The sequence below is a fragment of the Ovis aries genome, chromosome 19 (genome assembly GCF_016772045.2).
Source record: "Ovis aries strain OAR_USU_Benz2616 breed Rambouillet chromosome 19, ARS-UI_Ramb_v3.0, whole genome shotgun sequence".
NCBI classification, from domain to species: Eukaryota; Metazoa; Chordata; class Mammalia; order Artiodactyla; family Bovidae; genus Ovis; species Ovis aries.
The window spans coordinates 34801851-34829230 of record NC_056072.1 but is presented as its reverse complement, the minus strand read 5'-3'; the positions used below and the strand labels follow the sequence as shown (position 1 = coordinate 34829230).

Sequence of the window (27380 nt, the reverse complement as noted above, 5' to 3'; positions counted from 1 at the left end):
AGAACAAAGTTACTTGGGAGTGGGATGGGGAGGGGAAAAAAGCCAAAAGCTCACCTGACACCTCCCCACACCACACATAGCCAAACAGGTGGTTCATAACAGAGTGGGGCAAGAATCCTCCTGCACTAATTCTTGCTCCTGCAGAACTTGTCACTTGGCACCACAGACACTTCACCTTGTGGATTAGGAGTATCCAGCACTGGCTGTATTCTGAAATGGACCCCATGCAGGAGACTCCTTCGCCCACTACAGCAATCTGTCCACCAGTCACACACAGCTACAAGTGAAACAGCCCTTCTTCTTCCATGCAGAACCTGATCCCTGATGGTTATCTGTGCAATGTCTGCCAGGTCATACTGGATTTTGCAACACGTTGGCCAGTCATGCCCTTAGTCCTCCAGCAAAACTAGCTGCTTTAGGGGAAAAAAATGAATATACAGACAAATTTTGTGTTTTATACATGTATACACACATATATAATTTTTTCAGTTGATTTGCCTATAAAGTACATGAAGTAGAGAAATCACAGTCTTTCCATGTAAAGGCTTCTGAAGAACTTATTTTCTAATGGTACCACACCTTCTTAGGAATGCACTGTCCTTTGGTATCCAGGGGCCAGCCCCTCAACAAAGAATTGTCCAGCCCCAAATGTCAACAGTACTGTGGTTGAGAAACCGTGATATAGATCAACTATTTTGAAACACATATATTCCACATATATATATACATTTCATAAGTATATAGATAGATAAGTTCTACTATATAAAATAGAACTTATAATTCATTTCCAATAAAGATCCCTGAACACACATAGGATAGAAGTGGAGCTTCTAGCATGTAAAAACTGTTTAATGAATATGATTACGAAGTTGAAAAGATTTCTTAAAACAAAAGATACTAAAATTATTAATTCAGATAATAAGACGGAAGATATGTACAGCTGCAAACAAACTGCTATATAGTAATAGTCATGCTGTATGTGAACAATGTTTTCATGTTATTGTGCTGAATTTCCCAATAATCTGATCACAAGGAAAATGAGAACCACATATTTAGATAACCAAAGACCTACTGGTTCCATAACATTGGAACACCACCATTGCATATTCTGGGGAGCTGAAATTATGAAGTCCAATTTCTGTAAAATCAAGGAATCTTTGTAGGTAAAACTGATAACTCAGTAAGACAGTGGCATAGCTGATTCTACTGTTTTCTTTTTCAAGTAAAGAGAGAAAGTGGAACTGAGGTTATCATCCTGGTCCTTGCAACTATGACCCTGTGGGCCATCTGGTTACCAAGGATGGGGTTGTTAACCAGGGCTCGGTGCAACAGCTTTCTCAGGCCAGGACCCTTAAGAAGTGGCTGGCCCAGTCGAATTTTTCTTTTTCACTGTAACATGCCAACTTTTTTTCTTAATTACAAATTTTGAGATGTTCATGAACTCCCATGGAAACAATGAGCAGGAAATTAAATAATAAGGAATCAGCAGCTGGGAATAAATTTTAACTTATTTACATTCAGAAACATGCATGACTGTAGATAAGTTATTTCCTCTCTTTGGCCCTTAATCTCCTCATAGATAAAATGAGAGAGGTGGATTAGATGCCTTACATGTGCATGCTAAGTCCTATGCATCACATGCTGACAGAATAAATTATATTTATTGTGATTTAGAAGTGATCAGGATGATCCCTCTTCCTCCTCACACTCTTCCTCTGCTTGATTTTAAAGAATTTGTTTAAAAACCAAGTAACTTTTATTTATATGTTTTTATTGAAGTGTAGTTGATGTATCAATGCTGTGTTAGTTTTAGGTGTAGAGCAAAGTGAATTGATTCAGTTATACATATACATGTTTACAGTAGATACATGGATATCTACTCTTTTTCAGATGTTTTTCCATTAGAGGTTACTGCAAGATATTGAGTACAGTTCCTTGTGCTATATAATACGTCTTTGTTATTTATCTCTTATATACATAGTAGTGTGTATCTGTTAATCCCACATTCCCTAATTTATCCTCTTCCCTCCTTCCCCTTTGGTAACCACGTTTGTTTTCTATATCTGTGAGTCTATTTCTATTTTGTAAATAGACTAGAGAGTTCCAGAAAAACATCTATTTCTGCTTTACTGACTATGCCAAAGTCTTTGACTGTGTGGATCACAATAAACTGTGGAAAATTCTTCAAGAGATGGGAATACCAGACCACTTTACCTGCCTCCTGAAAAATCTGTATGCAGGTCAGGAAGCAACAGTTAGAACTGGATATGGAACAACAGACGGGTTCCAAATAGGAAAAGGAGTACGTCAAGGCTGTATATTGTCACCCTGCTTATTTAACTTCTATGCAGAGTATATCATGAGAATCACTGGGCTGGAAGAAGCACAAGCTGGAATCAAGATTTCCAGGAGAAATATCAATAACCTCAGATATGCAGATGACACCACCCTTATGGCAGAAAGTGAAGAGGAACTAAAAAGCTTCTGATGAAAGTGAAAGAGGAGAGTGAAAAAGTTGGCTTAAAGCTCAACATTCAGAAAACGAAGATTATGGCATCTGGTCCCATCACTTCATGGGAAATAGATGGGGAAACAGTGGAAAGAGTGTCAGACTTCATTTTTTCGGGCTCCAAAATCACTGCAGATGGTGACTGTAGCCATGAAATTAAAAGACGCTTACTCCTTGGAAGGAAAGTTATGATCAACCTAGATGGCATATTCAAAAGCAGAGACATTACTTTGTCAACAAAGGTCTGTCTAGTCAAGGCTATGGTTTTTCCAGTGGTCATGTATGTGAGAGTTGGACTGTGAAGAAAGGTGAGTGCCGAAGAATTGATGCTTTTGAGCTGTGGTGTTGGAGAAGACTCTTGAGAGTCCCGTGGACTGCAAGTAGATCCAACCAGTCCCTTCTAAAGGAGATCAGTCCTGGGTGTTCTTTGGAAGGAATGATGCTAAAGCTGAAACTCCAGTACTATGGCCACCTCATGTGAAGAGTTGACTCATTGGAAAAGACTCTGATGCTGGGAGGGATTAGGGGCAGGAGGAGAAGGGGATGACAGAGGATTAGATGGCTGGATAGCATCATCGACTTGATGGACGTGAGTTTGAGTGAACTCCGGGAGTTGGTGATGGACAGGGAGGCCTGGCATGCTGCAGTTCATGGGGTCGCAAAGAGTCAGACACGACTGAGCGACTGAACTGAACTGAAATAGACTCTATTTTGTAAATTTATTTATACAAATAAATTCATTTGTATCATTTTTTAGATTCCATATATAAATGATACCATATTTGTCTTTGTCTGACTTATTCCACTTAGTATGATAATCTTGAGATAAGGTTTTTAATAAAATGAACAATTTCTTTGGAAAAAGCAGGCTGACAGCACTAGGTTAGAGGAGCTCTTTGGGTCAAGTGCTAAAATCAAAATCAACAAAAATATATAAAGAAAAAAAAGCTGAGAGTTCATAAAACAAGGCCAGGGGTTGTGCCCCTATCTTATTTTACTCTGTTTATAGTCAAGGTTGCTCTTTTTCACAAGTGAGGGTTAAGAAAATTGCACTGAGGGTACTGTTCAATCCCTTTACCATGACTTGAGAATCACTTGAAGACCCTCTAAGTGGAGCCATGTTCATCATCCATCAGGGGAAGAGGCTGTGGGTCAGCAGAGAGGCACATTCAAGTTCTACCCGGAAGAGTTCTCTTCGCTTAGGTGTTTGTGTTTTTGCTTATAGCTGGTTGATGTTGTTGCTTTACGAAGGTGTGTGTGTTTGGCATGGGGCTCAAATCCAAATCAGCAACTTCTGTTCATGGAATTCCAATCTGTATGTTTTTTTCCTGGGGAATTTTTTCCAACTCAACTGAGGTTCTAAGGAGATTTCAAAAAATGACCACCAAGTTCAAGAGGAAAGATACTGTCACTGTGTCTGCTGGAGGTGACAGGGGTTCCTCCTTGCATGTAAGGAAGTGTCCTGGCCAGTAATGGCCTCCCCTAGTCGCACCAGTGTGAGTACAGGAGGTGGGACATCCTTTGGGACATTCTTCGTGTTCAGGGCCCTGGGTTTGTTGCCCCACAGCTGAATTCCAGAGCCTTGGTTCTCATATCCTCATTGAGGTCTGGAGAATTTCCTGGAGGAGTTCTTCCAGCAGAACAAAGGTTATTGCTTGTCCAGATGGTGTTTCTATCAGTCTCCAGACCAAAGCAGTAAGGAAGCAACTCTCACTTTAAAAATTAATGAGGAAAATAAAGTTTGCCTTTCCTGGGGAAGGAATATAATAGGCAATTTATCATCCAACAATAAGGCCCAGGTAAATAAATACCAGTCATGAGCCTATGACTCTTAAAGAACCAGGTCACGTGAACTCCATGCTCCTAGTAACCCCCAAACCAGGTGATTCCAGCTTTTTAGGCTCCTTTCCCAAAATCTGGTACATCAGCTTCCTGGAGCTGGCTGGAAGGAGCTGAGACTGTTGGAATTTGGCCTGGGTTTGTAAATCTTTAGCTAATTGGGGCCTATTTTCATATTTCTTTAAAAATTTGGAGAGATAATGAGTATTATTTTAAATTACCATGGCAACGTTTTTGACTTCTCACTTTCCCTGTAGAAGACCTTGGTTTTCCGCACCATCTGTGGCACCTTTGTAGGTGAGCTGTGGAAGGTGGCCATGCCTTTAAAATAAGGTCTTATTGTTTGAGTCTCTCATCCTTGTCTTTCAACATGCTAATGTGCTCTGGCTATACTTTTGGAAACTGGCAGCCTTAGGGAGGAATTTGTGACCTGTATTATGATTTTTGCTGTGTTTGCCAGTCCTCCCCTGATTCTAGTCGAGTCAGTCCTGTTGGGTCTTGATGCTTATTCTTTTTTTGTTTACTCCACAGGGGATTTCATCACAGGGCCTCAGGGCATGGACTGCATATGATTTCTCTATATATGATGAGACTCAGCCTCAAAGTGGATTCCAAGTATTGGGCAATCTCTCTTCAACCGCCTTCCCAAATGGTACGTTTACTCTACTTTTTACCTGAGTTCAATGGTAGGTTTCACTTTCTTGCATATAAAAGAAGTTTATGGTGAATTTTTTAGCCCTGAATTGAGAATGATTGTGTGGAGGGCTGGAAAGTGACTTTCTGAGTTTTTTTTTTTTCTTTTTTCAGGTCATTCTTTGAGTTGCTTTCATCATGAAGAATCTAGTGTTGTGACCAACTTGAGAAGTAACCACTGTAATTTAATGGTTGGGCTCAAGCACTATAGATTTGGTAGAATAAGGACTGTAGGCTGACTCTTGGATTAGATCCATCTAAACTGGTTATCACAAAAGCTGGTATCTTTTTCTATTGTGACCTTCTCCTTCATGACAAACTATAACCAATCCACAGATCATAGCACCTGAAGATGGGGGATTTTTCTTTTACTCATAGGAACAGAACAGAGAGACCTTTTTATCATTCATCAACATCAAGTGTACTTTGGGAAGTCCCAGTTGGTATTTCTGGGCTCACAAAAACCAAGACTGGGCTAACTCCAAACCCCAAAGGATCTTGCAACAAGAATGCTTCAGCCTATTTGAAATACTTTCCAGGAATCTGAAGCGTGCCCTCAGTTCAGTTCGGTCTTCATTTCCTGAGTATGATGAAGGCATTAAGATTGATATTGTGGACTTAGCTCTCTGTCTTATTTTTCCTCTTCTATTCCTACTCTTCCTTTTAGAGAGATTTAAGTCTTCTTATATGGCTTTGGAAACAATCATGAGCTCAGGTTACTTCTTCCTTTTAGCTCCAAAATGTAATACATAAAAGTGAATTCACAGGGTGAAAATTCCTAAAACATGTCAACAGTCGCTGTTCTGTTATTCTGCTGCTCCAAATTCCTCAGTGCTTCCCTGCTTCACTCAGGGTAAAAGCTACAGTCCTTACAGGGGTGTCAAGGCTCAAGGCTTTTGACCATGTTATGCCTTCTGACCTCAATTTCTTTTCTGGTTCATTCCTTGCTCTTCCTTGAACATCCTAGGCAGGTGCCTGCCTTACAGGCTGTGCCTTAGCTCTTCCCTCTGCCCCACTCACATAGTTCACTTCATGTCTCCTCCAAGGCTTTATTAACATCTCACTGTCTCAAGGAGCCCTCACCACCTTACCAACCTATTTAACTCTGCATTATGTCTCCCTAACCTTCCTCAGGACTCCTGATTGCTCTACTCTGCTTTATTTTTTCCAAAGCATTTAGAAATACTGTGTAACATTTTTTAAAATGCTATTCTCTCACCCACTCAAGTATTAGCTCCATAAGGGCAGCAATTTTTGTCTACTTTGTTCAAGATAAATACAACATGCCTAGAATAGTGTCCTAGTACTGGGTACACAGAAGGTACTAAATATATTTTAGTTTTTATTTTACATTAAAAAAATTCCTAAAGTGAGATCATGTAGTATTTCTCTTTCTCTGACTTATTTCACTTAGCATAACGCCCTCAAGGTCTATCTATGTGGTGGCAAACGGCAAAACTTCCTTCTTTTTATTTTAGTGGTTAAATAGCTTTCCATTGTGTGGACACAGATACAGATATATGCACATTTTCTTTATCTATCCATCTGTGGATGGACAGTTAGGTTGCTTTCAGACCTTAGCTACTATAAATAATGCTGCAATGAACATGAGTGTGCAGGTATTTCTTCTGCATAGTGATTTCACTTCTTTTGGCTATACAGCCAGAATTGGAATGCTGGACCATATAGTAGCTCTATTTTTAATTTTTTTAGGAACAGCCATACTGTTTTCCATAGTGGCTATATCAGCCCCCCCCCTTTTTTTTAAAGAGATTCAGTTTCTTTAAGCTATAGGTCTTTTACTTCAAAACAACCTCTCTGCTCCTCTAAGCTTTAGGGAAATTCAGAATTTCAGGGTTTTGTGCAGACACAGTCGCTTCAGACTGGGGTTACCCTTGTTAAAATAAGAAAGAAACAAGAAAACCTTCTTGCATTTCTCAAATGAATGCAAAACACATAGTAAATAGTGTTCTTAGTAGTGTGCCAAATAGAAAGATTTTTATAACTTTGAGCACACATGTCTCTAACGCAAAACCATCCGGTGGCTTCCCACCTTGCCCTTACAAGCTACAACTCTGACACTGACAGATCTGGGAGTCTGCATCTTGGCAACTTGATTAAGCCAGAATTAATTTTCACAGAATCCTCTTCCCTAAATGGTTCTCGGTCAGAGTTGGCCAGAGAGGAATCTGAGCAGGATCTGGAAGGCAGAACAAAAGTGGCCATTACTGGCGGTCTTTCCAGTCAAATACGGAGAAGGACAAATACAGATGAGTCTAGAAGACTCCAGATGTTTCTCACTCTCCTCTGTCATACACTTAGCTTTTCTTGGCTACTGACTGACAGCCGCCCCAGGTCCAACTCCACATTCTCGTTTGTGGATACTCAGAGGTAGGGGATATGCATGGGCTATAGCCTCCTGTGGACTTCTTTGCTAGCTCTTCTCTGTAGTCCCATCCCAGCATCTGGACACACACCTGGATCCTAGCTCAGATCCCCTTGGCAGCTCCAACTTATTCCCTACACCAGGCTGGTTAGTGACTCTGCCCTGACAGACAATACTCCTTGCCAGACTTTTACTTACCCAGCTGCTCCCACAAGTGTGAAAAGTCTAATTCCTATAATAAAGCCCTTATTTCAAAGTATTCATAGGGGTTCTGCTTTTCTGACTGAACTTTCACTAATACAATCAACAATACCCTAAGAGGTAGGATCACATCTGGGGCTTCCTCTACCTAGAACATTCTTTCTACACATGGTCACAGGGCCGGATCACTGTTCAAATGTCATCCTAGAATGTCAGTCCTAAAGTAAGAGGGGGATCATCCTAGAATGTCAATCTAAAGTAAGAGTGGCTCATCCCCCTCCACACGCTTGGCTCTCTCTTTCTCCCTTACTTTGAGCTATTTTCCGCCATAATGTTTATCATCAGTTGGCATGTTATTATTTACTTATTACCTGCCTTCTCACAAAGTCAAACTGGGAGTCTAGGAGTCCTTGGACAACAAAATAATCATATCCTTATTTTTACTGCCCTCTAACTGTGAAGAAAGCTGAGCACCAAAGAATTGGTGCTTTTGAACTGTGGTGTTGGAGAAGACTCTTGAGAGTCCCTTGGACTGAAAGGAGATCCAACCAGTCCATTCTGAAGGAGATCAACCCTGGGGTTTCTTTGGAGGGAATGATGCTAAAGCTGAAACTCCAGTACTTTGGCCACCTCATGCGAAGAGTTTACTCATTAGAAAAGACTCTGATGCTGGGAGGGATTGGGGGCAGGAGGAAAAGGGGACGACTGAGGATGAGATGGCTGGATGGCATCACTGACTCGATGGACGTGAGTCTGAGTGAACTCCGGGAGTTGGTGATGGACAGGGAGGCCTGGCATGCTGCGATTCATGGGGTCGCAAAGAGTCGGACATGAATGAGCGACTGAACTGAACTGAACCTTAACATTTCTTTCAATTATAAGTAAAGACAGCAAACTGAATGTGTAGCAGTGCCTGTGACTTGTTAGCAGCAAGAAATTGCAGGATGTTTCCCATGACATTACAGTTGTTGACAATATCTTAAAATAGCATTTATGCCCAACTACTTAGAAATTATGGTTGTCAATGGGCTTGCAGCTAGGTGGCATGTGATAGAGTCTTCCTGGATACAGATGCTCACAAAATGGCTGATTATAGAACAACTCTATGCTTGGCTGTCATTCAGCTACCAGTGAAACCAGAGTTTCTTATGCTGGTGACTCGGACAGCTTCTTGCATTCTGGTATTTCTCGCTTACAGTGTTAATCAATATGTAGAAAGACTGACAAGCAAGACTAGCAAGCAAGACTATTGCTTGTTAAGAGAGTCTAAGAATACACAGTTCACACAAGAATTCTTAACTCTCTATAAGGTTGCATGGCCTTCTGTAATAAGGACAGGCGTGCAGTCTAGGAAGAAAGACCAGATAACTTCAAATACATGTGATGGTTGAATTAATTATCTGTTATTTAAAGTAGCCTACAGCTACTTTAAAGAGAGTGTGCAGTAATAGAGGTCAAGTACAGCGCAAGTTACTGACTTTCAATATAATTGCTTTTCTTTGAATTCTGTGTATTTTTATTTTCTACATTTAAAAGGGCTTCCCTCATAGCTCAGTTGGTAAAGAGTCTGCCTGCAATGCAGGAGACCCGGGTTCTATTCCTGGTTGGGAAGATCACCTGGAGAAGGAAATGGCAACCCACTCCAGTATTCTTGCCTGGAGAATCCCATGCACAGAGGAGCCCGGCAAGTTACAGTCTACAAGAGTCAGGCATGACTGTGCAACTACATACACATTCTGAGAAAGGATCTCTAGACTTTACCAAACCACCATAGAATTTGTGGTGCAGGAAGAGATTAAAATCCTGAACTAGAATGTGTTACAAGAGGGTAGAGACTTTTTCTAACTGTTCGTTCCTTTTGCTCAGGAATCTACCATTTGGCAGGACTTGATTAATTTCAAGAATAAGCTAGGGCCAGACAGGACTCTGTTATTTATATTCTTTTCTCACCTTGGCATCCACCCTTTTGCTTTTTCCCAGGGCCACCCTTCCCCGTATTCACTGCTGCTGCTGCTACTGCTGCTAAGTCACTTCAGTCGTGTCCGACTCTGTGCGACCCCATAGACGGCAGCCCACCAGGCTCCCCCATCCCTGGGATTCTCCAGGCAAGAACACCGGAGTGGGTTGCCACTTCGTGGCATATTCATGAAAGGAAGGCATCTCTTGGAAGTGACAGGAGACAATGTTCCTGAAGAGTCTACTGACAGGTAAAGGGCTTTCAGGACACAAAGCCAAACCTTTTTTTTTTTAAAAAAAAAAGCTTAAAATACCCTAACAACAAGAAAGAAATCCCGTAAAAGCTCATACTTTGGGGATTTCCATGTTGCTCTTTTTTCTCCATGAAAGATACAGGACATTGTACTCAGAAATGGCACTTGCACTGTTTTAAGAACACTGACTCACTACGTCCTCTCATAAAGGTCTCAGGAATTCTGAGATGATGGATTTTTCTCTACTGAAAACCACTGGCCCTTGTGAGGCCCCCAATGCTCTACTATTTGGATAAGAAACTTGTGAACATTTTGCACATTAAAAGAAAAAGCCATAGGAAAACAGTGGTTTTAAAGTACTGTAGTTCACGTCAATGAATGCAACCAAGATGCACAAATCAATTCACACAGCCACAGTGGGATGTAAGTGGAAACCCCACTGTCACTCCATCTGTGTGAAGACTTCCCAATGCACTTCCAAACCTGCTACCTCACGTGATCTTCCCAAAGTCCAGAAAAGATGGGCTGAACAGTTCCAAACATATGAAAAGGACCCAGTTTCTTAGGATGGGACAAAATTATAAAAAAGGAAATTTTCTAAAGAAAGCTATACTAAATTTGATTAACATCTGATTGGCAGGGTTCTATTACCCAATTAATAGCTTTCCAAAGGCCTATTAAAAGATTTCTTATTTACTTATACATATTTCAAGGGGAGAGAACCAACATTTATTGATTTTTTTTTTATTGCTTCTAGGCAGAGTGCTTGTTGTTTGACAAACATTTCATTTGAATTTCCCAGCTACTTTAAGAGGTCAATATCAGGGGAACCAAAGCTCAGAGGGGTTAGGTGTTCTATGCACGGTCACACTCTTTCCATCCATCAGAACAGGCTGCTCCAGAGCTCACAGAATTTCCTAGACTTGAGCCATTTCATACTATCTTTACAGTTCTATTGTTTGCTTCATGTTGTTCTTTACATTGGCTTTGAAGATTAAATACATGTATTTAAAAAGGAAACTTTACATTGTTGCTGATAAATAGCACCACTTGTCACAGATTGAGGGTAATTGTAAAAAATAAATCAATGAGAACAGGACAATGCTGGCACATTTCATCCAACTGCAGTCAGTAGTAAACGTTCTGAGCCCGAGGCTGACGCTCCTCAACCCGAAGCTAGCGACTGCTGGAGATGGATTAAAGCCATCATGACTGCATTACTTTGCTGGGTTGCCATAACAAAGTATCAAAGCCTGGAGGAATTAAACAACAGAAATTTATTTTCTCACAATTCTGGAGGCTGCGGGTCCAAGGTCAAGGTGTTGGCAGGTTCATTTCTTCTGACACCTGTCTTGGCTTCTACATGGTCTCCCCTCTGTACTTGTGTGTGTGTGCAAATCCCCTTCTTTTATAAGGACACCAGTCATACTGAATCAGGGCCCACCCTAAGGATCTCATTTAACTTATGTCTTTAATGACCCTATTTCCAAATTTAGTCACACTCTAAGATTACTGGGGGTTAGGACTTCAAATTATAAATCTTGGGAGGGACTCAATTCAGTCCATGTGTACTATGCTTAGTCGCTCAGTTGTGTCCGACTCTGCAACCCCATGGACTGTAATTCACCAGGCTCCTCCGTCCATGGGGGTTCTCTAGACAAGAATAATGGAGTGGGTTGCTGTGACCTCCTCCAGGTGAGGCTTCCTAACCCAGGGATTGAATCCAGGTCTCCCGCATTGCAGGTGGATTCTTTACCATCTGAGCCACCAGGGAAGCCCAAGGATACTGGAGTGGGTAGCCTATTCCTTCTCCAGGGGATCTTCCCAACTCAGGAACTGAACCGGGATCTCTTGCATTAGAGGCGGATGCTTTACCAGCTGAGCTGCCAGGGAAGCCCAAGTCAGTCCATAACAGCAGCAAAATGAGACATTCTCCTTGGAATAATAAGAAAAGTTGAACCAAAAGTGAAAGGGAAGAACTCCCTCATCACTTGATAAATATTATTTAACGCCATGACCCAAAACCATCCAAAGCTGTCTCTTAAACCACTGGTGACGCTCATCCTATGTTTTGGAGAACACGAATCATGGCTCTGTGATAGATATCTTTGTCACATGCTCTCAGCAGATCCTTTGGCTGTCAGGGTAGATGTCACTTGAAATTTTCTTAGCTTCCCCTGCATACTGCTGGCTTCTGAACTCAGCCTGGGGCTTTCTGTGGCCTATAAGAGTCTGCTTGACAAGCTCACAGGGGTGGCAGGCCAAGGTACAAGGAGTTAATTTTCCCAAGGAATAATCCTTAAATAGTTGATGAAAAAGTACTCCTGCTTCCTTATGATTTGCCAAGCCAGTTTCAAGGGTTTTCTATACAGACCCTCAGAGTCTCCAGCAAAATGTAGCCCCAGTTGCCCAGGGCATCAACCCACTCATTAATCCACCTCTGATGACCTTCTACGCCTTCTTGGTCTCAGCCCTACTCCCTCACTGTGCTGTCCCCAGTAAAATAACTTCATCTAAATCCTTTTCTTAGGGTCTACTTTTAGGGAATACCATCAAAGAGTACATCTATGATTTTCATCTAAAAATGAATAAATAATATGAAACTTTATTTCTAGCTAATCCAACTAGAAATCCAGGTAATTCCAACTGTTACTTCCAGCTGATCAAGCCCAGTCCTGTATTACTCTTGCTCCTAGAACAATGAGGTGAATGCAGATGTAGAAACCAACATGGAAATACTATAAAATGACCTCTTAGATACTTTTCAATGACCCCAAATTTCTACAGTCCTAATTCAAGTCTTGATCATCCCCTTTGATGATTCAATCTCCCTCCTCATGCTGGAAAATTGAAAGCTTTTAACTTGGCCTTACTAACCGCTGTAGGCATACTATGTATTGCTTTTCTTTTTGGCCTTCAGGCAATTTGGGGGATAATCTGTTGACATCTTATCTTTCTTCTGTAGACTGGACTCCTTGGAAGTGGATTTTCTGATGATAAATTTAAAAGAAAACCCTATCCCTAGAAGGGGAGAATAACCTAATTGCTCATTTTACTTAAAAATGAGTTTGCTGATGATGTGTAGATGTGACTTTGGAGAACAGTAAGAAAAGAATTCCATGCACACCTTTAGAACATTATCAGCAAAAGTTGTGTACCAAATGTATAGCTAGATCCACAAATAAGGCAATAAACCATATGGACCACTGAGGCTTCTGATTCTTATTAAGCTTTAAAAAAATATATGTCAACAGAAAAGCATAGAGCATGATGTATTGGGCGCCTACTTACCTACAGCAAAACTTAAAGAAAGCTTAATTTGAAATAGCCCTCTTTCTCTTTTTAAAGAAATGAAACATCACAAATATGCTTGAGACTCCCTAGTACCCCTATTTCTATCTCCCTCCTTCCCCAGATGGATTTTGTTTTTATCATTCCTAAGTCTGTTTTAATATTTTTATTATACATGCAATATTATAAACAACAGTATTATTTTACATATTTTAAAACTTTCCATAAGTGGATCATTCTGTGTGGATCATTTTACAACACGATTTTTTTTACTCATATTTTAGAAATTTATCCATGTTTACATGTCTAATTTAACTCACTCATTTTAGCTGCTATAAAATATTCCACTGTATGAACAAACCACATTTTGTTTTTCCATCTTCCAGCTGATAAACATTTAGATAGTTTCTAATGCTTTCATATAGCAAACAACACCTCTACAAATATTCCTGGATATGGTTCTTTGTGTATATGTGCCTAGAAATGTAAATGCTGCTTATTTACAATGGGTGGTTCAACTTTATTATACTCTCACTAGCATGTATGAACTTTTTCTTTTCCCCACACTCTCACCCATATTTGATATTAACATTAAATTTTTGCCAATTTGTGGTCTGTGAATGATATTTCATTTTCATTTGTATTTTGCTAATTATTAGTGATGGGAAGGAATTATTTATGTAGTTTGGATGATAATCCTTTGTGGGTTTATATACACTGCAAATATTTTCTCTTAGTGGGTAAGTTTCTTTGCATCTTGCTTTTGGTGTCCTTAGATGAGGAGAAGTTATAAATTTCAATATAATCAATTTTATCCATTTTTTTCTTCATAGTTAGTGATTTTTGTGTATTGTTTAGAAAATCCTTCTTTTGATTTCTCGTCTCAGGAAATTCCTGAGGTCATTCAGACATCCTCCTATTCTGAAAATTTTAGTTTCACCTACACAATTAGGTCTAAAATCCACCTGAAACTGGAATGGAGAATTCTGATGTAATTTTTCCTTTATTGATAACCAAATGTATCAGGGCCACTTACTGAAAGCACTTCATTTCCCCACTGCTCTATCTGGCTACCTTATCATAAGTCAAGCAGCATATGTACATGAGTATGTATCTCTTTATTCTCTAGTCTGTTTTGTTGGTATCCAACTATCCATGTACCAATTCCACAATATTTAACTGCCATAGCTTTATAATGTTAATATATCCCAGTATAAATATTTCCCTCTAAATCTTATTCTATTCTTATTTATAATTTCCTTAGTTTTTTGTGGTCATTTCCTCCCATGTATGAATTTTAGAACCAGCTTGGCCAGTTCTATGAAAAGTGCCACATATTAAAATGGTAATTACAATTTTTTGAATGTATAGATTAATTTACACATAATTAATAATTTTTATGACATGGAGTCTTCCTATCCATAAACATATCCCCTTTTATTTTCATTCCTTTTCAGTGTTTTAATAACTCTTTAATTTCTACTATATGGATGCTACATTTCTCAGATTATACCCAAACAAAGGATAATAGACCTCACCTCTTAATGGGAAGTGGTGAAGTTATGAATGAGTATGTGGGACCATAAATATTGCTAAGGCCATTTTTGAAACTGCCCACAATCTTCCCTCTGGCTGCAGTAATTCAAATTCCTCTCATTAGACAGACAAAAAGAGGCTACCCTCTCCTCCCAGGTTTAATTCCATTATAGCTTTAAGTTCTAGCTTATAGTCTAGGACCTTGCCATATAGATTATGATCACAGGCAATTGAGATTACTCAAACAGAGCTTCTAGAAGAAGTTTCACTGATCTTAAGACTAGTGAATTGGAGAAACAATTTGGCTCAAACACACACACACACACAACATACAATGGTGGAAAAGGTACACAGTAAGTGCACAGATTCTTTTCTTAAAAAATGTAGCCGAGTTCCAAAGGCAAATGTCTAGGAACAGAGCGCACCCAAAGAAATGTATTAACTTTTATGAACTAGCCTTGGAAATTCACAGAATTACTTCCACTGCAATCGATTTGTTGAGGCACTCACAAGTCTGACCCCAGAAGAGGGAAAACAGACTCCACCTGTTGATGGATGAGCAGTGGCAAGTTTCTGGAAGATCATGTGGGACAGGAATTATTGGTATGGCTCTTTCTGGAAAACACATTTTGCTATAATTACTACTTTATATAGAACTTCCAGGTAGGCTTCTTTAAAGGTGATATTTGAACATATAAAAGTACAGGAATGAGTCATGCGTATATTTGGAAAACAGTAGTGAAAACAAGTGCAAAGGCCCTGGGGCAGATTATGATTGATAGATCAGAAATAGTGTGCCTGAAGTCAGGTGAGCAAGGGGAAGTAGTGGTAAGTTCAGAGAATAGCCAGCGGCCCATTATCCAGGGTCTTGTAGGCCATTATAAAGACTCTAATTCTTAATCCAAGACATAGAGAAGGGGGTGGTTGACAGAGGGGAGGCATTATCAGACTCATGTTTTAAAAGGATCACTCATCGAGGCTCAGTACCCAGGAGTCTGACTGTGAAGACCAGTCACCTAAAGATAAATAGGAATGGAGTTTATTGGTGCACACTCAGAGTACTCAATTACATTTGAGCCAAGAAGATGAGTGATAAATCTTGGGCTCTTGTAAATGTCTTTCTGAAATCTTTATTTGGTTTAACACTGAATTCGCACATTTTAGGCATTACTAATAATACTTAGCTGGCTTTCCCGGTGGCTCAGGGTAAAGAATCTGCCTGCAATGCAGGAGACAACGATTAGATCCCTGGATCTGGATGATACCTTGTAGTAGGAAATGGCAACCCACCCCAATATTCTTGCCTGGGAAATCCCATGGACAGAGGAGCCCGGTAGGCTACAGTCCATGGGGTAGCAAGAGTTGGTATTACTTAGCAACTAAATACAACAATAATACTTAGCAGTTCAAGTAAGCATTTTCTCAAATTTGAAAACTTTTACATGTGTAGGGTGGCAAGTGTGCTAGAGACCTCTCTTTTGCTCTCCAGACCCACTACTCTCTTTACTCTGCTGTCTGCTCAGGAGCTGACATATGTGGACTTGTGTAATAGCCTCTGATAACTCTGGGGTCCAGGGAGGTAGAGTCAGTGGAAATTTCCAGCAGGTGAAAAGGAAGGAGTGAGATTTGGCTGTTAATTTCTCTGGCCCCCTTTGAAAGTTCCTCAACTGTGTCTCAACAGAAAGTCCCTCAACTGTGTCTCAACAGAAAGTCCCTCAACTGTGTCTCAACAGAAAGTCACAGTGCTCTCAAGGGAGCTGTTCTATGCGACCGTCTCTTTTTTTCAGTTCCAGCAACCTCACCCTCCCTTTTAGGCCATGATAGTGACAACTTTACTCCAGATAAGCCCCAGTTTCTACACCATCCCCTGTGGCACCCTCCACCCACACCACCTTAAGTAGACCTTTTGTAAATAAAAACTTACCAAATGATTTTATTTAGCATGTGTCATCTGTTCTGATTGGGACTCTGAGCTAACTTGGCAATATTTAATCTCTTAGAATTCAAACCTGAGTATCCATATATTTAATTTTTATCCATTTTTCTCCTCTATTTGTGCTTTCTTTTTTCCTCCTAGCCCTATGGCCTGTAAGTATGGAAATATGAAAAAAAAAACAACATATATAGAGTTTCAGGAGGTAGTTTGGTGTATCATTTAAGTTACACAATGTAACAAAAATAGATGTCCCCCTAAAAGGACCAGTTTGGGCACATACATTTTCCTTATACAAATGGGAGAGTTGTTCTTATGCCTTCTCCCCATTCCCCACACCAAACTAAACTGTATCACCACCTTATGGACCTTTTATAAGGATGCTTGAGCAGAGGGCTAAAAGAAATGAGCCAGGTTCATATCTGAGAAAAAAATGTCAAAAAACAGGCACAAAAGCGCTGGTGTCAGAGACTAGCTTGGCACCCTAGGTTCACAAATTTTAAACATCCTGAATCTCTCCTGAATCTCTCATCAGACAACATGAGCCTATTTTTTCACCTAGTATTTAAGCCATTACATCTTTCTCTTGGTTTGTTGGTCTTCCCACCTCCCTTTCTTCTTCTGGAGAAGAGGATTACAGAGAGGCTCAAGGGATCTCAACTTCAAGCACAGGGGGCATTTCTTTTTTTTTCTTTTCCTTGTTTTTCTTTTTAAGAAAACCTTCATACAGCATCTTTTCACTTAATAAACTCCCTTGGACAAAGCCCAGTATTGGTTTGAGTAATTTCTTAGTCAATAACTGTTGAAGGACTGGCTAGATCTTTCCTGAAGAGGCCAATTTAACATCTGGCTTAAAATAGCATTTGGCTTGCAGTCTCTGAGGCAGCCTCTTAATTCCCAACAAAAGACCTGGGACAACTGAGGAAAATGCAAAAAGTTAAAGAATAGAAAGACTGACGGGAAAAGTTCTCCTGACAGAATTGGATAAAGAAAAACCTATGCAAGAAACATCAAGCTTGGTGATACACCAGAGTGGATCAGAATAAATGTGGGGATGGAGAAGGAAATGGCACCCCACTCCAGTACTCTTGCCTGGAGAATCCCATGGGTGGAGGAGGCTGGTAGGCTGCAGTCCATGGGGCCACAAACAGTCAGACACGACTGAGAAACTTCACTTAGAGAGTCTCAGAGATCTTATTCCAGTCTTGCTATAAGAGTTAGAGCAATATTCCAGTTACTCTGGCTACATAGCAAATTTCCTAAAACTCAGTGGCTCAAAGAATGGTCATCATTTTTGTTGCTCACAATTTGTGTGGCTCAGGAATTCAGACAAGGCAGACAGAATAGTTCATCTCTGCTCTGCATGGTCTACAATCACAGGAGGAGGTCTGGGGCTGCCCTAATGATACAGTCCCATGCACCCAGTGTCTGGGGGTCGATGCTGGCTCTTGACTGAAGCCTCACTGCCCCATTAGCGAGAACATCATACAAGGCCTTTCCACGCAGCAGGGGTTTTGTTTTCATGAAATGGTGACTTGATTCTAAAAGGAAATGTCCCCAGAGAGAAAAAGAGCAGGGAAAAATTGTACTGCCTTTTATAACCTGGCCTTGAAAATCAGACAATGTCACTTCAATGCATTCTATTATCAAGACAGTTACAATGGTTCACTCAGTTCCAGGAGAGGAACACAGATTCCCCACTGCTTGATGGAAGAGTATCCATCCAATGGTTGTACTTGTACATGGTCTACATTATGGACATAGAGAAATTGCCTAATTGTCTACTTTTCTAGCCAGAGGAAAAGGCACCAAAATATTAACATTGGTTTTACTGGGTGATGAGTTAAAAGTGATTCTTGTTTTATTTTTTAAAAACCTTTTTGTAAATCTTCCATCATTTCATAATTTGAGTAAGTTTTAGGGGAAAATATGACCTCTGGACACACAACAGCTGTGTTTCCCTGTCACTAAATGCTTCTGAGTATCAATTACCAACACACTCTCACCAGCATTTCAACAGGAAAAAATGGGCTGAACCAACCTCTGGAGCTTTCTTTCCTCAAGAGAGGGAAGAGCTTCCTGATCTTCACTTGAATCCAAATCTACAGAATAACCATGATGGGGTGACTTAAAGAAGGATGAAGAGGTCAGCTTCATGGCCTAGAGTGGGGTGACCCTAGTGACTGACCCCCAGTAAGACCCAAAGACCCTCTGGGTTTGCCTGATGACGTTTGCTGAAGAGCCCAATGGATTTCCCAGTGACCCAGATCCCTGTGTTGTGAACATGACTTCTGAAATTTCAACAGAAACCTCTGTAGCCTATAAAAAAAATACAGGACTGTGGGGGTGGGGAGGTGTATGAAAGATCGCAGAGCAAAGCCTGGCTGCACCCCCACCCCTCCTCTTTATTTCGAACAGCACACCCAGAGGTCCTCAGGGAGGGCAAAGCACAATAAGAAAACACCTGTGAATTCCTTGCAGAACTCCCCCAATGGCTACATTCCACACTTTCCTCTTTTATAAAAGATTCCAGTTGCTCCATCTCTGACCCCAGGGCATGGAGAAATGGATGGAGATCTGGTGTGGTTTCTCTGCTCTTGGCTGTGTTCCCTGTACCAATTAATCACTGGACCCCACTCTGACAGGCCCAGCTCTATGCTTCTACTCATCCTCTGGCTGTTCTGGTGATTATTCCAAAGCCTACCCCAGATGCAAGAATTCCTCAAAGTTTTTTTTCTTTCCCACTGCTCCATCTCACATGCTGGCTCCTGCACAGAGAGGGGCCAGTGTTCCCTCCCACACTGATGACTGCGGTCGGTTGGGAACCCTGAGCATCCCATAGGAGCCTGGGCTCTGTTACCCACTACTGCCATCTTGGGCATGTCACTTGACTTCCCTAAGCTTCCTCATCCTTTGAAAGAGGACAATAGTAGCTACACCTTGCCATCTTCTAGGAGTCATTGTGATAATGATAATCTCACCAGGTATTAACCTTTTTGTTTTGTCTTTTTCCACAGATCCCATCTGCAGTCCAGAAAACCTACAAATCCCTTGTCTGGATTTTATTTTTTATTTTAAATATAGTTTAAAATTTATAGTTAAGTTACAGTTAAGTTTCAGGGCTACAATATAGTGAGTGATTCACAATGTTGAAAGGTTATACTCCATTTATATTTATTATAAAATATCTGATATATTTCCCGAGCTGTACAACATATCCTGTGGCTTAGTTACTTTATACATGGTAGTCTGTACCTCTGAATCCCTTACTCCTATCTAGCCACCCCCTCCTTTCCTCTCCCCACTCGTAATCACTAGTTTGTTCTCTGTATCTGTGAGTATGCTTATTTTTTGTTATATTCACTGATTTATTTTTTCTACATATAAGTGATATCATACACTATTTATTTTTCTCTGTCTGACTTACTTCATCAAGCACAGTATCTCCCAAGTCCAACCATGTTGGTCCAAACAGCAAATTTCCATTCCTTTTTATAGTTGACTAGTATTCCACTGTATATAAATACCACATCTTCTTTATCCATTCATCTGCCAATGGACACTTAAGTTGCTTCCATGTCTTGGCTATTATAAACAATGCTGCTATGAACTTGGAGTGCATGTATCTTTTCAAATTAGTGTTTTTGTTTTCTTCAGATATATACCCAGGAGTGGAATCAGAATTGTATTTTTACAGAATCGTGGAAATAGAGATTAGACTGGTGGTTGCAAAGTGAAAAGAATGGATTGAGGGAAGGATGGAGTGGGAGATTGGCATTAGCAGATGTAAACTTTTATATACAGAATGGATAAATAACAAGGTCCTATTGCATAGCACAGAGAACTATATTCAATACTCTATGGTAAATCATAATGGAAAATAACATTAAAAAAGAATGCATGTATATGTATAATGGAATTACTTTGCTGTACAGCGGAAATTAATAAAACTCTGTAAATCAACTAAACCTCAATTGAAAAAGAATTGCATTTTTAAATGCATAAAATACCTAGGATTGTAAACAAAACCAATCATGTTGAAGTAAAATTATCAATGTATTAAATTGTATTAAATGCATTTTAATGTATTAAAATCAATCGATCTAGAAATAAGTGTGGGACTTCCCTGGTGATCCCACATGCCATCAGGCAGCTAAGCCTGTGTGCTGCAACTACTGAGCCCAGAAGGTACAATTACTGAAGCCCATGTGCCCTAGCGCCCATGCGCCAAGGCAAGAGAAGCCACCACAATGAGAAGCCCATGCATCCCAACTAGAGAATAGCCACCAATTGCTGCAACTAGAGAAAGTTCGGGCACAGCAACAAAGACACAGCACAGCCAAATATTAATAAATAAGTAAATAAAAGAAAAAAATGTGTTTCCATAACACATTAAATGAGAAGACTAAGCAGTGGGTCTAAAGACCACTGTGATTTCAGACTAGTGATAAGACCAGGTATGTTCAGATATGTGCAACAGTGTTCTTGCCTGGAGAATCCCAGGGACGACGGAGCCTGGTGGGCTGCCATCTATGGGGTTGCACAGAGTCGGACACAACTAAAGTGAATTAGCAGCAGCAGCAGTGATGCAATATAAACATATCTGTCATTTCATCTGGTGATCAAGTCACAAGTACCTTTGAGATAACAGTTTGTTACCTGGATTCAAAATGGAAGAAAATACTGAATTTTAGTAAGAGGTTAGTAAAACAACAACAACAAAAAAAAACCTTTTCCCATTCAAAGTTCATAGTCCCACCCAAAATCTATTTACATATTCTGTGAGTCCATGGGCTTCAGATCAGAAAAATAAGATAAATATAAATGAGATATGCATGTGAAAATGCACACCAGATTCAAGCCTCCTTGAATCTTTAGACTTCTTCCCTTTTGGTTGAAGAATTTCAACCAAATTTCAACCTTGAAGAATTTTTCAGTAGTTGGTTGGGGGAGAATGATCCTTAAGACACAGCTCATTAATATCCACCTAAGGACTGAGGAATCATGTCTCAGAGTTAGTCCATTATAAACTTTATGCTCGGGTTAAGTAAGTATGTCTCCAGCTACAGTTTCTAGCTCATTCACACTGCCTGAGTGGTGGAGAGGGTAGGCAGTGTGTACATGGTAAAGACAGAGCCTCCGAGGACCTGTCTGAGCCCTATTAAATTAGAGGTGGGCCCAAGTGACTTTCCTTTTCTTTTTTTTTTTCTTTTCAAACACCTTCTGGATGATTCTAAGGCACACCCAAGTCTCAAAACCTCCCGATCAAGGGGAATTGCATCTATTATTATCAATCTTGGGGCTCAGCTGGTAAAGAATTTGCCTGCAATGCGGGAGACCTGGGTTTGATCCCTGGGTTGGGAAGATCCCCTGGAGAAGGGAAAGGCTACTTATCCCAGTATTCTGGCCTGGAGAATTCCATGGACTCTACAGACCATGGGGTCACAAAGAGTCGGACACAACTGAACCACTTTTATCTATCTATTGATCTATTATCAATCTTGTTTGAAGAAGCAGAGCTGTTATCTGGGCAGCACAGAGGATGGGCAGATGATTTTCTGAAAATTTCTCAGCTTGATTATGACCTGAAAGTGAAAGCTGCTCAGTTGTGTCTGAGTCTTTGCGACCCCATGGACTATACAATCCATGGAATTCTTCAGGCCAGAATATTGGAGTGGGTAGCCTTCCTCTTCTCCAGGGGATCTTCCCAAGCCAGGGATTGAACCCAGGTCTCCCACACTGAAGGCAGATTCTTTACCAGCTGAGCCACCAGGGAAGCTCTGAACACACATCAAATAAACCAGAATCCATGCTCTAAAGTGTCCTTGTAATCTTCTCCTCAACATCTACCCCAGTTAGGATGGCAGGAAAAAGAAAAACATCTCCACTTAAGATGGAATCCAAATTTCACTGTCAGCATGATCTGCACAGACCCTTCTAAGAGTCAAAAAAAAAAAAAATCCTCATATTTAAGTAAGCAAATCACTACCAGCTTATGTCTAGCATCCTACTATGGAGATATGTCACATGTTCAGTATTGGTTGGAGGAAAGCAAAGAGTGGAAGGAAGGCAGATCTCACCACAAGAAGCCTCCACCCAGTTTGGTGACCTTTTTCCCAGACACAAAGAGCCCAATTCAGGAACTTTTTTTCACAAATCAGGCACTCAAAGCTTCCTGATGTTTTCCTGATCTCAGAAACAGGGCAGGTGGAGCAGAAAAGAGCATTAAAGGTAGTACCTTCTGTTAGAAGAAGCTGCCCTGGCTCACTCTGAGAAAGTATTTCTTTCTCTACTCAAGAGGTTGATGGGAGGAGAAGAGACTTTTCTCTTTCTAGAGAAAGATGGAGACAGAAGAGAGGCATGACTGATCTCCCTCAGTAGGAACTGATGATTTGAGAAGATACTTCCCCCTGCAGAAGATGTGGGGGAAACTGAAAGTGTATGGGGGCAGAGGGGACAAGCAAAAATGCTACAAAGTATTTTTTTCAGGTACTCCTTTCCTGATGATTTCAGCAAGCTTCTAGGAGGAATATCTGAGACCTTTTCCATATGGCATAAACAATGATAGAACCATTTCAAAGCTTTCCTTGGTGCAGACATTTGCAGGCTCTGAGCCCCCTACCCCACCCCAGCTGCCAGGGATTTTGAGCACTGTGGGCAAACAGCCTGGAGGGGTGTGAGGGGAGCACTCTCGGGCATCGGATGCTGTGCCAAGCACTGTTTCCATCCCCTCCCCCCAATATACACACAGAGGCATTGTGCCTTCTACTTTGAGACTGTCCTGTTGTACAAAGAGAAGCTAGCTAACTTTCTGTAGGGAGAAAGGACTCCATTTCTCCCATTTCCCTAATCCATGTAAGCCCAGGCTCCTTTCTCTGGTTCCTTCTGGAGCACACATGCTAAGCACTTGGTTCTCCCAGTGGCCTCTCCTGCCTGCTTTGTGCATCTTTGGAGGAGAAACAGAGCCTAAATCTGAGGGCAGAAACTTTGGCCTGAGGGCCGCATCCTGCTGCCGCCTATTTTTTGTGAGTCAAGTTTTACTGGTGCACAGCCGCACCCATTTACTTCTGTATCCTCTATGGCTGCTTTCTAGTGACAAAGGTAGACGTGAGTAACGGTGATGGAGAATTCACAGTCTACTAAGGAATGCATCTGGCCCTTCACAGATAAAGGTTTCTAACACTTGGCTGACGTAATGGAGATGCGGGTCAGAACAGCTGAAAAACAGGGGATTCAAAGAGTTGAAGGAGGACATCCACATTTCTGATCATGAGAGCAGAAAAGCAAGAGAAATAACCCCTTCTTTGCAATACAATAAGTAATATGTGCTGGACACTTTTCATGTGCCTAAACAGCGTGGCAAGTGCTTTACACACATTTTGTCTTCTCAGCTCTGTGAGGGAGGTACTATTACTACAGAACAGAAAGCTGAGGCCTGGAGACACTGTGTCACTTGCTGTGGACATCCAGTCAGTAAGTGGTAGAGTGGGAATTGGAACCCAGGGTGATTCAGAGCCCACAGTTTTGACAATATGGTTGTCCTACTGTCTGGGTCCACGTCATAGAGAGCACTGGAATGGTTGCATCATTTGCCCAAGTCTATGGTGCCCAATGGTAAGAAATCTCAGTTGACTTCACAAGCAGTTACTCTTCACTATAATGTTCCTCTCTCAGGAACTAAAACACAATGAGACTCCTTTGAGACTCTTCGAGTCCCTTCACAGTTGTCTAATTTTTTCCCAGATCTTTCCGGTTAAAGCAAGACTTCAATATTTGAAAAAAAATGCTATGCACTGATTTCTCTCTTTGTACAAATGGACATTTACCTAAGGAAGTATTTCAGGCAGATCCTGGATTCCAAAGACTGTTGTTTTATGGTACTGGGCATGAAAAGTTAAAAGAAAGGAAAACTAATCTTCAAGAGTCAAGTGAAAGCAAAATAGCGCTTAATTCACAATCTGCTTGCATGGATGGAGGACTTCAGATACACAAGACATTTAGCTCAGGGTTGGCTACAGGCATGGTGGTTCTGTGTTCAGCTTTTCTTTAACAAAGAAGTTAGACATCTTCATATCCAAGCATCAATAATGACATGTAAGAGTTAAGTCCTGAGCCCTGACCAGGTGCCAACTCTGTACAAGAAGCTGCCTCAGTGGCCCCTAGAGTGAAGGGTGGAGAGTAAAACTTCTGATTCATATTTATTTTGAATCTCATTCTGTTAAATTATTCTTGGTTCATGCTTTTTAATGATGATTCAGTAAATCATGGACATAATTAATAAGCAGATGTCTAACAATTTGTAAATGAAGGGGCCTGTGGACAAAACATTATTTTACATTCCATATCTCAGCATGTGAAAAGCAATAGACTCTCAGGAGTCGCAGACTGGGATATCATGGGGCCATGGACTGAGCAGAGAGCTCACACCCCATCTAAAGAAGGCAGCTGCTGCACAGCTCTGCCCACCCAATTTCCCGCCAAGTGTTACCACGTGGAAGTGACCCAGCTTGGCCTAACCTTTATACTTTTCAAGAGAAGCCAAAAAGTCAAATTTTATGTGTAATCTTGCCATCTGTATGTGAAATCTTGCTATACTTGAGTAGAGGAAACTTTTAAAAGCAACAATGCACTGGCCAAAATATCTCTCCATCTGTTAGCCAGATCTGACCCATGGACCGCCAGTTGGTAACCTCTACCCTGAATGTTAGATCCAAAAATTGCTGTGGTTGAATAAATTTGCGAAATGCAATAGAAAATGGTTCTTCTTAGATATTCTTAATGCAAGTCAGTATATTAAATGCCCTGAAAAGCAGTTCAAGAATAGAAGCTGTTTTTAGCTTTGTTGAAACCACTGCTCCTCCAGATCATCTGCCTCTTTGCTCCTACATCACAATAGCCTGCAGGAGTGTGGTTGCAGTGTGTGCAGGCCAGCGGTGCACAGTCTCACTTACTCTTGCCAGGAACTGCTTTTACTCCTATACTGTACACGAAAGCAAGTGAAGCTCTGGAAGGTTAAGAAAATTATTTAGGGTCGTTACTGAGAGAGAGATTCTGTCTCTGATTTTAGAGCTGAAACTGTGTCTACTACATTTCACAACTAAAGTCCCCCTGACACTCCCCCCCCCCCCCCCCCCCCCCCCCCCCCCCGCCAAGAGCCTGTGGACTTGTTTTTCCCATGATCAGTATAATAACAATTCCAGAATTCAGGGTCTATTCTTTGGTAAGATTAAGAAGAAAGTCCATATTCTACAGAAATATTTCAAATGGCCCCAGCTCTGTAAGCCACACAGGCCCAGAGGTGTCATGTTATGGCCAGGTGCTCTGAGCAACATCCCCTCCCCTGGGGAGACTTTGTGGATTCTGCCCTCCACACCCTGCCCTGCCCTGGGTGTTCTGAAATAGCTCCTCTGGCCTCCCCCAATCTCCTCCCTCCCTCCCTGGACTTCATCACCTTTCTTCCCACCCAAAGCCAGCCCTGGTTTCATTGGCCTCAGTCAGTTCCCTCTGCAGACACCCAAGTGAGAGCCAGAGGGAGGGGTCGGTCAAGGTCGGGGATGGACAAGGAGGAGGTCTGGGAGGGCCAGCTCTGTGGCACAGGGGTCTGAATACAGCCTGGGGTAAGGTCAGGCTGAGAAGGGTGAGGAAGGCCTGGATCGTGGCCTGGCTCTTCTCACACCATTTGGACACCAGATGCAGAGTGAAGGCTGCCATTTGGACAGCCTTGAGCCAAATTCCATTCCCAGGAGTGAGACATCCCTCCCTACTATGTCTTAAAGGTCCCCACAGAGGATCCTTCATGTCAAAAGGGGTATCCACCCCTCCCTTGGCAATCACTCCCAAGATTAACTAACCAGCCATGATGGAGAAAGTTCATCCTCAGCTTGCATAGAAACTCTTCCTGCTGTATTTCTTTTCAGTGTCTCTCCAGAGGCCCCGAGGGACACGAGTTCTACCTTCCACATATTAACCTTTGATAAACAGAGAAGAGCAGCTAAAAGCATCAGGCAGAACTCACTTTGAGTCTTAGAGCATTAACTAGCTGTGTGTCCTTGGGCAAGTTACTTAACATCTCTGTACCTCAGCTTCTTCATCTGTGAAATGGGGTAAAAACACGGTACCCCCAAGATAAATGAAAGCATACATCCACACAAAAACATGCACATGACTATCCAGAGCAAAATTCTTAATAACAGCCCCAAAGCAGAAATAGCCCAAATGTCTATCAACTGATGAATAGATAAACAAAACGTGGTATATTAATCAATGGAATACTATTCAGATATAAAAGGAATATGGTAGCGATACATGCTCCAATGTGGACAAACTTTGAAAACATCATGCTCAATGAAAAAAGTCAGTCACAAAAGACCATATATGATGATTCTTAAGAAATGTCCAGAAAATGAAGATCTATACAGACAAAAAGTAGATTGGTGGTTGCCTAGGGCTAGTGGAAGTGGGGAATGGGGAGTGACTTCTAATGGGTATAGAGGTTTTTGGGGAGAGGGTGAAGATATCCTAACATTGACTGTGGTTATGGTTGCAAACTCTGAATATACTAAAAACCACTGAGTTTTACTCTGAATGAGTGAACTGTATGGTATGTGAATTAAAATACTGCACATGCATGTAGGCATGCTAAGTCCCTTCAGTTGTGTCCGACTCTTTGCAACCCCATGGACTCTGACCCACCAGGCTCCTCTGTCCATGGGATTCTCCAGGCAAGAATACTGGAGTGGGTTGCCATTTCCTTGTATATTATATGGTTATTATAAAAATTAA

At 41.2% G+C, this 27380-nt stretch overlaps 1 long non-coding RNA gene across 2 annotated transcripts in view; it reads left to right on the top strand.

Annotated features, from left to right (window-relative positions):
- The window catches only part of LOC132658214 (uncharacterized), a 51376-nt gene extending 30755 nt beyond the window's left edge, over positions 1-20621 (top strand). The window contains exons 2-5 of one of the 2 annotated variants that reach the window (XR_009597513.1): positions 4880-5000; positions 5156-5212; positions 9609-9835; positions 19616-20621. This is a non-coding gene — a long non-coding RNA (uncharacterized LOC132658214). Of the gene's footprint in view, positions 1-4879; positions 5001-5155; positions 5222-9608; positions 9836-19615 lie in introns of both variants that reach the window. The other variant, XR_009597512.1, reaches the window with a different exon arrangement.
- Positions 20622-27380: the final 6759 nt, after the last annotated feature.